Source organism: Narcine bancroftii, chromosome 4, assembly GCF_036971445.1.
Source record: "Narcine bancroftii isolate sNarBan1 chromosome 4, sNarBan1.hap1, whole genome shotgun sequence".
Lineage (NCBI taxonomy): Eukaryota > Metazoa > Chordata > Chondrichthyes > Torpediniformes > Narcinidae > Narcine > Narcine bancroftii.
This window is the reverse complement of record NC_091472.1, coordinates 179,039,611-179,052,339: the sequence shown is the minus strand read 5'-3', so window position 1 is coordinate 179,052,339 and position 12,729 is coordinate 179,039,611. Positions and strand designations below refer to the sequence as shown.

General features: G+C 39.8%; 1 protein-coding gene across 4 annotated transcripts in view; it reads right to left on the bottom strand.

Annotated features, from left to right (window-relative positions):
* LOC138761280 (mediator of RNA polymerase II transcription subunit 13-like) overlaps positions 1-12,729 on the bottom strand; it is a 246,699-nt gene that overhangs the window by 58,519 nt on the left and 175,451 nt on the right. The gene's annotated exons all lie outside the window — the stretch shown is intronic.

Below are 12,729 nucleotides of genomic sequence, written 5' to 3'. Positions count from 1 at the left end.
CGCATTGATGAGAAAACAACAAGATACGGTGGGAGACCAGCGGCGACCCCTGAGGAAGTCGGGGTGCCGTCGCTGGGAGTCCAGACCCGCAGAAAAACTTTTAAAATGCCTTCTGTTGAGTTGCAGCAGGAGCTGCAGTTATCTCTTTCTGCCACTATGTCAGAGAGAGCAGAGCCGAGATTTACCAAATCACAGTGTATGCAAATGAATGCAGTTATTCAAGCTGTTATAAAACCTGGAATGGATTTGTTGACATCTTAAATAATGAAATAGTTCAAATGAATGCTGGTATACGTTCAGAATTAAATAGGGTTAAGACACATGTGGATATATCTTATGAAGAATTTAAAAAAACTTCAGACTGCTTTTTTGGACTGTAAACAACAAGCGACTTCTAACACAGAAAAAGTGTTGAAGGTGGAAAAATCAGTCATAGGATTGGGAAATCGTGAGAAGGAGCTAGAAAGAAAAATAGATTATTTGGAAAATCAAAGCAGAAGGAATAATGTGAAAATTGTTGGTTTGCTAGAAGGTATAGAAGGACAAGATCTTCGTTTTTTTAAAGACTAGATTCCGCAAATATTAGGGCAAGAATTTTTCTCTGGGGGATTGGCATTGGAAAGAGCCCATAGAGTTTTAAGAAGAATACCCTCAGCTGGTCAACCACCAAGATCGGTAATAATTCGATGTTTGAGTTATTTGGATAGAGAAGCAATACTTCGACTTGCAGTACAAAATGCGAGACGACAAACCCCATTATTGATTCAGAATAGCAAAGTCTTTTTTTATCCTGATCTGAGTCAAGATGTCATTCAACGTCGACGTCGATTCAATCCAGTTAAAGAAGTTTTGTGGCGTAAATGTTATAAGTCTACTTTTCGTTACCCTGCAGTATTGAAGGTGTTTTACGAAGACTATCAATTTCGGTTTTTTGAGACTGATCCGTGAAGCAATGATTTTTGCTGATTCATTGCCAGATATAAGAGGACAAAGATGTAGTCCACCATTATCTCCTAAAGAAAAATTTGGTAGCTCTGGAAATGGAAGAAATGGCAGAAATGGGTAAAATGGGAATGGAAAGAGACTACCTCCTTCCGAAATGGGATCTTCGAGATTGGAATCTTCTGGATAAAAGAAGAATTTTTTAATTCTATTTTATCTTTTGTTATTATGATATTTTGATGTTACTGAGTATTTGTCTGGGGAGGGAGAGATCTGTACTAAGCTCTTTACTAGTCATCAGCCACTGGTGGGTGACCCACACCCAATTTTTGTTTAGGGGATTACTACCTTTAGGTAGTTTTTCTTTGGGGGGGGGGGGGTTTCTTTTTTTTCTTTATTTTTTTTATTTTTTAATTTGTGATTTTTTTTATTGGAGGGCCTATATACGTTGATTTGAGTTTTTATATAAAGATATTATTGGTATTTAGTAATAATAGTAGATATGTCAAAGTTGAGGTTTGCTACTTTTAATGTTTGAGGATTAAATAGTCCGATTAATCGTAAGCGAGTCTTGGCATATATTAAGAAAATGAAAATTGATATTGCCTTTTTACAAGAAACACATTTGAATGTGAAGGAAAGTGTGAAATTAAAAAGGGATAGGGTTGGGAATGTATATTCTTCATTTAATTCTAGAGCTAAAGGTGTAGCAATTTTGATACTTAAAAATGTATCTTTTGAATTACAATCAATGGAGGAAAAGGCAGGATGTATTCTTAAATTGAATTGTAAGATTTTTAGTGAATTTTGGACTTTACTTAATATTTATGCTCCAAATGCAGATGATTAAGTATTTATTTCGGCTGCATTTTTATGTTTGGGTCAAGCTAATGATAATATTTTAGTTGGTGGTGAATTTAATTGTGTTTTGGAACCTTTATTAGATAAATCTCCAAAGTTAAAAAACCCAAGATGGCAATCCAGGTCCAAGCATTGATGAAAGATCTTAATTTAGTAGATATTTGGAGACGTCTTAATCTGACAGAGAAAGATTTTTCCTTTTATTCATCTAGACATGAATCGTTTTCAAGCATTGACTTCTTTTTAGTATCGGCACACTTACAAGGGAAAATACAACAAGTGGAATATAAAAGTAGGGTGATTTCAAATCATTCTCTGTTATATTTTACATATGAAACTTCTGAGAAAATTCAAATAGCTTATCATTGGAGATTTAATACAATGTTAAAAAATATGGAATTTATTGATTTTTTGAAAAAACAAATTAATTTTTTTGAAATAAAATTCTAAATCTGTTCAAAGTAAGTTTGTATTATGGGATGCTATGAAAGCCTATTTGAGAGGACAAATAATTAGTTATACTTCTAAAATAAAAAAGAATGGATTAAATCAGTGTCTTGAATTAGAGAAACAGATCGATGATAGTTATAACAGTGTAACTAGATTGATAAATGCACATTAAGCAATGATTAATTACAATTTTTTACATCAATTATATTTGACACCTGAAAAATTAAAAAAATATAGTTTTAATGAATCAGATTTGTGTTTTCAATGTGGTGATATGGTTGGAACTTTTTTTCATGCTGATTGGTCATGTATACATATACAATCTTTTTGGAAGAAAATTCAATCGTTTTTAGAATATAGAAATAGTTTTAGATCCAACAGTATTTTTATTGGGTAGTTTGGGATTAGATAAGATCCAACTTGCTTTTGTATATTTAGCTTTATCCGTATTGAAAAAATGTATTGCTAGTACGTGGAAAAATACAAATATGATTGATATTAATAGATGGCATAAAGAACATTTTAAGAAATGCCTCAAATAATAGTTGTCTTCACATGAGTTTCCTCAATTCCACTGCACAGCAAACTATCCTGTCTAGCTTTGCCACAAATACAGTCCAACTAGTTATAGAGTTAAACAGGAAAGCCTGCAGACACTGTTATTGTAGTGAAATACACAAAACTGCTGGAGAAACACCTTTTTTTTAAAAAAAACACAGCATTCATGGGATTTTTCCATTTTGAATAGCCTCCAATATACTGGCATTGGTCGTTCACACTGGAACGACTAAAACCTGCAAATATCAGTTTCAGTCTGCCATTTTAGACAGCATTCCAGCATGGTGGGAAGTTCCACGCTATTGCGTTGACGATGACTCCAATGTATAACATACGTGGGGTGTGCAGCACCACTGCACTCACCCACTCCTTCTCCTTTCCAGCCCTTCTGAGATAAAACAATCTAGTGCACGTCCTTTGAGTTGCTCCTTTCCATGTCTAACCCACATTGCAAACCTTTCTTTTCCTTGTTTTCTTCTTTGACTTTAGTCAATCTTTTTAAAATCACACACCGTCTTTTTCTCTCACCCTTTGACAGTCCTTTTATTTGTGTTTATTGAAACAACAGAAGTGCAAGGAATGAACTCTCTCTTCTTGCAAAGTAATAGGATAATAAACACAAAGATTTCAGCACCGGGGAGGATCTGAAGCCAGGATATTTTTCATGATTTTGGCAAGACTGATAATAACTAGACAGTAAAACAGAATTCTGTCCATCGAATGTCACACCCGACATTGTTGCTTCATCGAGTGCTGCGAGCTTCCTTGTGGAACTGTCCCCACTTATCAGCTCTTAGGGTTTATTTCAAAGAATTAATAAATAAAGTGAGAGAAACGTCAGCCAATCGCGGCCATGAATTCTGAGGCAATGCTGTCCTTTGGAACCTTGACTTCCCAGAAGTGTTGGAAGCATGGAGGGGAGCAGGCAGCTTTAGACATCCGAGTAGTGTTTTGAACACCAATGAAGCAAGGATCCTGATCCCTTGCTGACCAGTCATTCACCAGAGGTTCAGATCCTCTGCTTGACTAGGATTGCGTACTTTATAGTTCCTTTCTTTGTACCTCATCTTGGTTTAGTGATATGTCTCTTTGATTGCAACATACCTTGCCTTCCTATTTTCCCAACGCACTGGTTCCGACAACCTCTCCTCCAATTGATCAGGTGCTGTGTCTTGCAATGCCGATGTGAAGAGAAAGCTAGGCAAGGTCAACCCATGAAAAGCTGCTGGACTGGCAGAGTGCTCAGGGGATGTGCGGCTCAACTAGCAGATGTTCCCACCGACATCTTTAACATCTCCCTGAGAAGCGCCATGGTCCCAACGTGCTTCAAAGTGACATCAAGTCCCCGTGCCGAAGGAGTCATCTGTGTCCTGCCTCGATGACTACCACCCTGTTGCAATAAAGTCCATCATGAAGTGCTTTGAGGGACTCATCATGGGATACATCAAGTTCCTGCTGCCCTTGTCACTGGACCCCCTGCAGTTCACGTACAGATCTAACTGCTCTATGGTTGATGCCATCGCCACTATCCTCCATCTTGCCCTTACCACCTGGAAAATAACGACTCGTATATTCAAATGCTGTTTATTGACTTCAGTTCAGTGTTCACCTCAGTACCTGATAAGGAAGTTGAGCCTGCTGGCTCTGAACACCTCTCTCTGTAATTGAATTTTTGACTTCCTGTCAAGGAGACCCCAAGCAGTCCAGCTCGGTAAAAGCACTTCTAAGACCATCATACTAAACATGCACCCTCCTCCCCCCCCCCCAGGGCTGCATGCTTAGTCCATTGCTGTTCACTCTGCTGACCCACGACTGTGCAGCTAAACACAGCTCGATCTACATCATCATGTTTGCTGATGACATGATCGTGGTGGGCCTTATTAGTAAGAATGAGGAGTCAGCATACTGAGATGAGGCGCAGTTGCTAACAGACTGGTACAGAGCCAACAACCTGTATCTGAACGTTAATAAAACAAAAGAGATGGTTGTGAAATTCAAGAGGGCTCAGTAGGGGGGGGGAACCACACTCCACTGACCATTGATGGCTCAACTGTTGAGGTCGTCAAGAGTATCAAGTTCCTTGGTGGAGAATCTCACCTGGTCCCTTAACACCTGCTCCATAGCCAAGAAGCCCAGCAGCGCCTCTAATTCCTGCAAAGGCTGAGGAAAGTTCATCTCCCACCCTCCATCCTCACTACTTTCTCCAAAGAATGTATTGCAAAGAATGTATTGAGAGCATCCTGTGCAAATGCATCATCGCCTGGTTTGGAAGCTGGACTACTTCAGACCTTAAGACCCTGTAGAGGATAGTGAAGTCAGCAGAAAAGATCATTGCGGGCTCTCTTCCTACAATGGAGGACATCTACAACACTAGATACAGAAGAAAGGTAATAAACATTGTGAAGAACTCCACACACCCATCGTGTAAACTGTTTTCTATTCTGCCACCTGGTAGGAGGCACCATAGCACTTGGGCCCTAACATTTAGATTAGGCAAGAGTTTCCCTCCCCACCCATAAGGCTCCTGAATTCCCATAACTTATGTGGATAGTGTATCGTGGACCTTTACTGCATATGTCTTAATAGTTAAATGTGTTTAACTTCTATTCTAAATATGCTCTGTGGTCCTGGAGAGACAGTATCTTGTCTTTACTGTGCGAGCATATGAATGATCAATAAAAGTGACTTGATTTTGATGTCCCAATTAGATGCCTATTAAACTGTTAACCATTTTTCCCTTTTTAAATATCATTATTGACTTTTACAAATAAGCATGTGCATACAAAACATTATGTGATACATTAATAACAAATAAGAAAACTTTACATAAAGGATCTGAATTACAGGTAAGATGTACGGAAGGTGTATGGACCCTTGGTTTTCAAGAGATATTGAGACCCTGGTTAAGAAGAAGAACGGGACGCACAAAATCAGTGAACCGGTGCAGACTCGAAAGGCCAACATGGCCTGTTTCCGCTCCGTAAATGATTATATGGTTAACTCATCAAGCCATATAACCATAATTCTAAATTTCATCCTTAGATTTTTTTCCACATACAGCATGATTCTAAACCCTAACCCAAGGTGAATGACTAAAAAAAATATGTATTTTGTTCATGGAACAAAACAGCAAATATAAAAATTTGAAATTATGTCTTGAGGTTATGAAAGTAATCCAAGAATGGTCCCCACAACATTTGAAACCTTATATTTGAATTATTAATTGAATAATTTATCTTTTCTAAATTTAAGCAGAACATAATTCCCCTCATCCATTGAGCACGAGTAGGTGGGATTACATCCTTCCATCTAAACAAAATTGCACGTCAAGCCAGGAGAGATGCAAAAGACATAGTGTGACATTTAATTGGAGTTAGAAGAATATCATCTCCTCCAGTTGTACCAAAAAGAGCAACCAGAGGATTCAGCTCTAAATTTACATTTCGAATTAAAGATAAGAGTTTGAAATACCTCCCCCCAGTATTTTTCACGGCAAGGACCTATTCAAAACATGTGCATTAAAGAAGCCTTTCCTCTCTTACTTTTATCATAGTAAGGATTTACATCTGAGGAAATAAGAGATAATTTAACCTTAGACTTATGAGCCCTATGTACAACTTTAAATTGGAATAAACTATGATGAGCACACCAGGATATTCTATTAACCATCTTAAAAGTTAGATCCCAAACTTCATCTGTTAATGTAAAGTTTAAATCCTGTCCCTAGGCATTTTTAATTTTAACTAGAGGGCATGTCTCAAACCCACTAGCTTTTCGTAAATAATGTGCGAGAATGCTGCGGCCCTGAACAAGACGTCAACAATGTTCTCATCAGGTGCCCGAGGAAACTCCTGTATCTGAGATTTAAGAAAATGTCTGATTTGCAAATATCTGAAAAAAATTAGTATTTGGTAAATTGAACTTCTTAGAAATCTGTTCAAATGATGCAAAACTATAATCAAAAAGATTTTTAAAACTCCATACCTAATCGAAACCAATCAAGAAAAACAGGATCTTGTAAACAAGTTTGAAAAAGATGATTGGATATAATAGGGCTTGAAAGAGAAAAGCCATGAAGTCCAAAATGTTTTCTAAACTGCACCCAAACTCGAACAGCATGCCTGACAATAGGAACATCAATTGATTTATTTAAAGGGAGGGGAAGTGAGGATCCAAGAAGATCTAGAATGGAAAGGTTTTTTAGCAGAATTCAACTCCATTGCTAGCCATGCTAGACCGTCCATTCAATTATGAAAATGTATCCAAAATATAAAATTGCGTATGTCGACTGTCCAGTAGTATAAAATCTATAATTAGATAAAGCTATGCTTCCCTTCCTTTTAGGTTTTTGAAGATGAACCTTGCTTATACGAGAGTGCTTGCCCTTCCATATACAAAACTATATAATCGAATCAAGTGAATTAAAATATGATTTAGAAGTAAAAATTGGTATAGACTGAAAGAGGTATAAAAGTTTAGGTAAAATATTCATTTTAATAGAATTAATACAGCCAACCAGGGATAAAGAGAGGAGTGATTATTGTGTTAAAGATTGTTTCACTTTTTTAATAATTAAGAACATTTTCTTTAAAAATGTATTTATAATTCTTTGTAACTGTTAATACTGAGATATTTAAATTGGTTCTCCACAATCTAAAAGGAGAAAATGGTATACACTGATGCAGGTGTGTTCAAAGGGAAAAGTTTACTTTTATGCAGATTTAATCTATAGCCTGAAAACATTCTCAATTGGGAAAGTATTGATAATGTGTATGATAAAGAAGTGTCAGGGTTTGATATATAGAGTACAAGATCATCTGCATAAATTCAATTCCCTTCCTACAAATCCTTGAAATGTCACCACATTCTCAAAATGCAATCGCTAATGGTTCCAAGACCAATCAAACAATAATGGATTTAGAGAACACCTTGATGGGGTTCCCTGTTGAAGATTAAAAGGTTGTGTATGTTGAAAATTAGTGAGAATTGAAAACATTGGACAATAATTTAATCCATGAAATAAAACCTGATCCAAAATTGAATTTTTCTAAAAATCATTATTTAAAATATTTCCATTCAACTCATTCGAATACTTTCTCTGCTTCAAGGGAAAGAACACATTTGGGATCTGCACTTGAAGGTAAATAGAAAACAACCAATAAATGATGCATATTAAAATAAGAATAACAGTTTTTAATAAAACAGGTCTGGTCTAAACAGATGATAGACTGTAAAATATTCTCTAATCTACAGGTCAAAATTTTAGTCAAAAATTTTGACATCAACATTTAATAAAGAAATTGGCCTGTAAGAGGAGCACTCTGTTGGGTCTTTACAAAATGAAATAAACCAGCTTCATTAAACATTGCCAGATTACCCTGCCTCAATGAGTCTGATAGCACCAAACTTAAAAGAGGTGAAAGTAATTGAGAAAAAATTTGAAAAACTCCACAGGAAACCTATTGGGTCCCAGAGTTCATTCTGAATGTAATGAAGAAATAGCAGCAACTAAATCCTCATATAATATAGGTTCATCTAATCTTATTTGTTTATCCAAAGAAAGCGTGGGAATATTTAAGCAATCCAGGAAATTTTCCATGGAATTACTATCATTTCTAATTTGGAGATATAAAGTCAAGAAAAAAAATTCCTGAATGTGTCATTTATGTCAGAATGATCTGTAGTAAAGTTACCATGCTCCTTTTGAATCCTTTTAATTTTCCCTTTGGCTGCAAAACCTCTCAGCTCATTAGCCAAGAGCTTGCCTGATTTATCACCATGGATATAAAATGGACTCCTAGTCCTTAACAATTGGTTTTCAATTGGATATGTTGAAAGAAGATCAAATTTAGTTTGAAGTTCATTTTGCTTTTGAGCAACTCAGGATTTTTAGTTTGACCATATTGTTGGCCAATTTGTTATTTTTGATTAACTAATACTATTTTTTTTTAAATTCGTCTTCCTTTTTAAATTCACAGTATTAGAAATAATTGGTCTCAGCAAATAAGCTTTCATAGCATCCCAAACAATCAGACCGGAAGTTTCTAATGAATTGTTTGTATCAAAGAAAAAGGTACACAATCCTTCTCCATAAATTTAAAAAGTCATTATCTGATAGTAAATTAGAATTGAAATGCCACTGTCTTTTTTTTTAATTTAAGAAAAGCCAGGAAAGGTCACACAACTTGGGGCATAATCTTATATTATTAAAGTTTGATAACTACAGGACTGAGTCAGAGGGATCAGTAGGTTATCAATAAGAATATAATCAATTTGCAAATAAGTTTTGACGAACGTGTGAAAAAGGAATACTCTCTATTTGGATAAAGAAAAAGCCAAGCATCAGAAATGCCACAATCTGATTTAAAAAATGATTTAATGAGGCAGATTTGCTCATTATGGCGGCTTTAGGAGAAGAACAATCCAAACCAGGGTCTAGCCAACAACTAAAATCCCCACCAAGTACGAGAGTATAAAATCAAAAATCGGGTAAGGAAGAAAAAAACATTTAAAAAAACATATTATCTGCATTGAGGGCATGATATTAGCTATTATTACAGGTACATGATCCTTTATCCGGAATCCTTTTGGACAGTGTGTTCTGAATTTTGGATTTTTCTTGATTTTGGAAAGCCCACCTGAATTGCGCTGCCGCCTCCCCCCCCCGCTGGCCCCGCGGCCGCCTGCCCCCGCCGCCTGGCCCCGCGGCCGCCTGCCCCCGCCGCCTGGCCCCGCGGCCGCCTGGCCCCGCGGCCGCCTGGCCCCGCGGCCGCCTGCCCCCGCGGCCGCCTGGCCCCGCGGCCGCCTGCCCCCGCGGCCGCCTGCCCCCGCCGCCTGGCCCCGCGGCCGCCTGCCCCCGCGGCCGCCTGCCCCCGCGGCCGCCTGCCCCCGCGGCCGCCTGCCCCCGCGGCCGCCTGGCCCCGCGGCCGCCTGCCCCCGCCGCTGGCCCCGCGGCCGCCTCCCCCCGCCGCTGGCCCCGCGGCCGCCTCCCCCCGCCGCTGGCCCCGCGGCCGCCTCCCCCCGCCGCTGGCCCCGCGGCCGCCTCCCCCGCCGCTGGCCCCGCGGCCGCCTCCCCCCCGCCGCTGGCCCCGCGGCCTCCTCCCCTGACCGCTGGTCCCGCGGCCTCCTCCCCCGACCGCTGGTCCCTCAGCTGTCTCGCCTGACTGCTGGTCCCTCAGCTGTCTCGCCTGACTGCCGGTCGCCACTTGCCAGATTTTGGAGCTTTCCGGATTTTAGATGTGTGGATAAAGGATCGTGTACCTGTATTCAATTTCCCTGAAACAATGATATATCGACCATTTGTATCTGATATGACTGTGGTGGACAAAATAAAATTTGGATCAATAAGAATCAAAACAGCTCCCCCCACCCCACCCCTAGCCTGGAAAGAGGAATGAAATTGTTGGCCTCTCCACTTTATCATAAGGCGTGAATTATCACAACTACAAATATGCTTTTCTTGTAAAAATACATTAGCTTTAAGCTGATTAATATGTGAAAATACTATTTTTCCTTTTAATTGTATGGTTCATACCTTTTACTTTCCAACTAAGTTAATAGAATTATCCATAATTTTTCCTGATTAATGTAGATTGATTAGAACAACAAATATCTAGTGACCAGGTAATAGCCTTAATGTAAAAATATGAAACTGCAAATAAATTGTAAAAATTCATATTGTCAAAGTTTAAACATATTCTTAAAGTGATAACAACCTTGAAGAAAAGTAAAATGCACAACCACACCCTGCACCCCTCCCTCCCAAACCCAGACATCTGCTAGAGATTTTGAAACAAGCTTATCTAACCAAACCATTTCACACCCAATTGATTCTCCCAGCTGGAACTTGTTGTCATTAGCTTCATTACTACAAATGTAAATATAAGCTATTCTTCCAAACAATGATTTTTACATTTTGACTATGAAAACAATGATTACAAATTTCTTATGCATTTTCCCCGTAAAAAATAATTCAATTAATAAAAAGCAAAATACTAAAGTAATATTGAAAGAGAAATGAAGATATATTCCTTAGTATCCTTCTTCTCATAAATCAATGAAGAGAAAAAACTTGCTTGAATAAATAATATCCAAATAAGTTTATTATCCCAGATACAAATAAAAAATAAAAATTGCCCAGTCAAAAATAACCAATCAACAAATAACATGACCTCTTTAGCAGAATGCAGCAATTTCTTCTGACCATTAGAAAGTGTAATATTCAGGATATAGCAGAGAAGGCTTTAAACCAAAGGACTCTACATCACATTTGTTGACCTCACCAAAGCCTTCGACACCGTGAGCAGGAAAGGGCTTTGGCAAATACTACAGCGCATCGGATGCCCCCCAAAGTTCCTCAACATGGTTATCCAACTGCACGAAAACCAACAAGGTCGGGTCAGATACAGCAATGAGCTCTCTGAACCCTTCTCCATTAACAATGGCGTGAAGCAAGGCTGTGTTCTCGCACCAACCCTCTTTTCAATCTTCTTCAGCATGATGCTGAACCAAGCCATGAAAGACCTCAACAATGAAGACGCTGTTTACATCCGGTACCGCACGGATGGCAGTCTCTTCAATCTGAGGCGCCTGCAAGCTCACACCAAGACACAAGAGAAACTTGTCCGTGAACTACTCTTTGCAGACGATGCCGCTTTAGTTGCCCATTCAGAGCCAGCTCTTCAGCGCTTGACGTCCTGTTTTGCGGAAACTGCCAAAATGTTTGGCCTGGAAGTCAGCCTGAAGAAAACTGAGGTCCTCCATCAGCCAGCTCCCCACCATGACTACCAGCGCGCCCCACATCTCCATCGGGCACACAAAACTCAAAACGGTCAACCAGTTTACCTATCTCGGCTGCACCATTTCATCAGATGCAAGGATCGACAACGAGATAGACAACAGACTCGCCAAGGCAAATAGCGCCTTTGGAAGACTACACAAAAGAGTCTGGAAAAACAACCAACTGAAAAACCTCACAAAGATAAGCATATACAGAGGCGTTGTCATACCCACACTCCTGTTCGGCTCCGAAGCATGGGTCCTCTACCGGCATCACCTACGGCTCCTAGAACGCTTCCACCAGCGTTGTCTCCGCTCCATCCTCAACATTCATTGGAGCGCTTTCATCCCTAACGTCGAAGTACTCGAGATGGCAGAGGTCGACAGCATCGAGTCCACGCTGCTGAAGATCCAGCTGCGCTGGGTGGGTCACGTCTCCAGAATGGAGGACCATCGCCTTCCCAAGATTGTGTTACATGGCGAGTTCTCCACTGGCCACCGTGACAGAGGTGCACCAAAGGAAAGGTACAAGGACTGCCTAAAGAAATCTGTTGGTGCCTGCCACATTGACCACCGCCAGTGGGCTGATATCGCCTCAAACCGTGCATCTTGGCGCCTCACAGTTCGGCGGGCAGCAACCTCCCTTGAAGAAGACCGCAGAGCCCACCTCACTGACAAAAGGCAAAGGAGGAAAAACCCAACACCCAACCCCAACCAACCAATTTTCCCCTGCAACCATGTCTGCCTGTCCCGCATCGGACTTGTCAGCCACAAACGAGCCTGCAGCTGACGTGGACATTTACCCCCTCCATAAATCTTCGTCCGCGAAGCCAAGCCAAAGAGAGATAGCTCCGACACTACTACTTTGTATTCTCTGCACTGATTCATGAAAATAATCTTCTACAATTCTAAAACACTGACTGCGATATTCAAGTGCCCTCCTTCGACAGGCTTCACAGATCAAAGACTCCTTTACTTGGTAAAGATGTAGCTGAAGATTAACTGAACGAGGTCTCTGCCCAGGAGATGGCTTAGGTAATAAAGAGCAATGTGCTTTATCAATCTCTGGGGGAGATGAAAGAAAGTCCTTACCAAAGACCTCGCAAAGCAACTCTGAAAGAATTTAGTAGGTTGCCTACT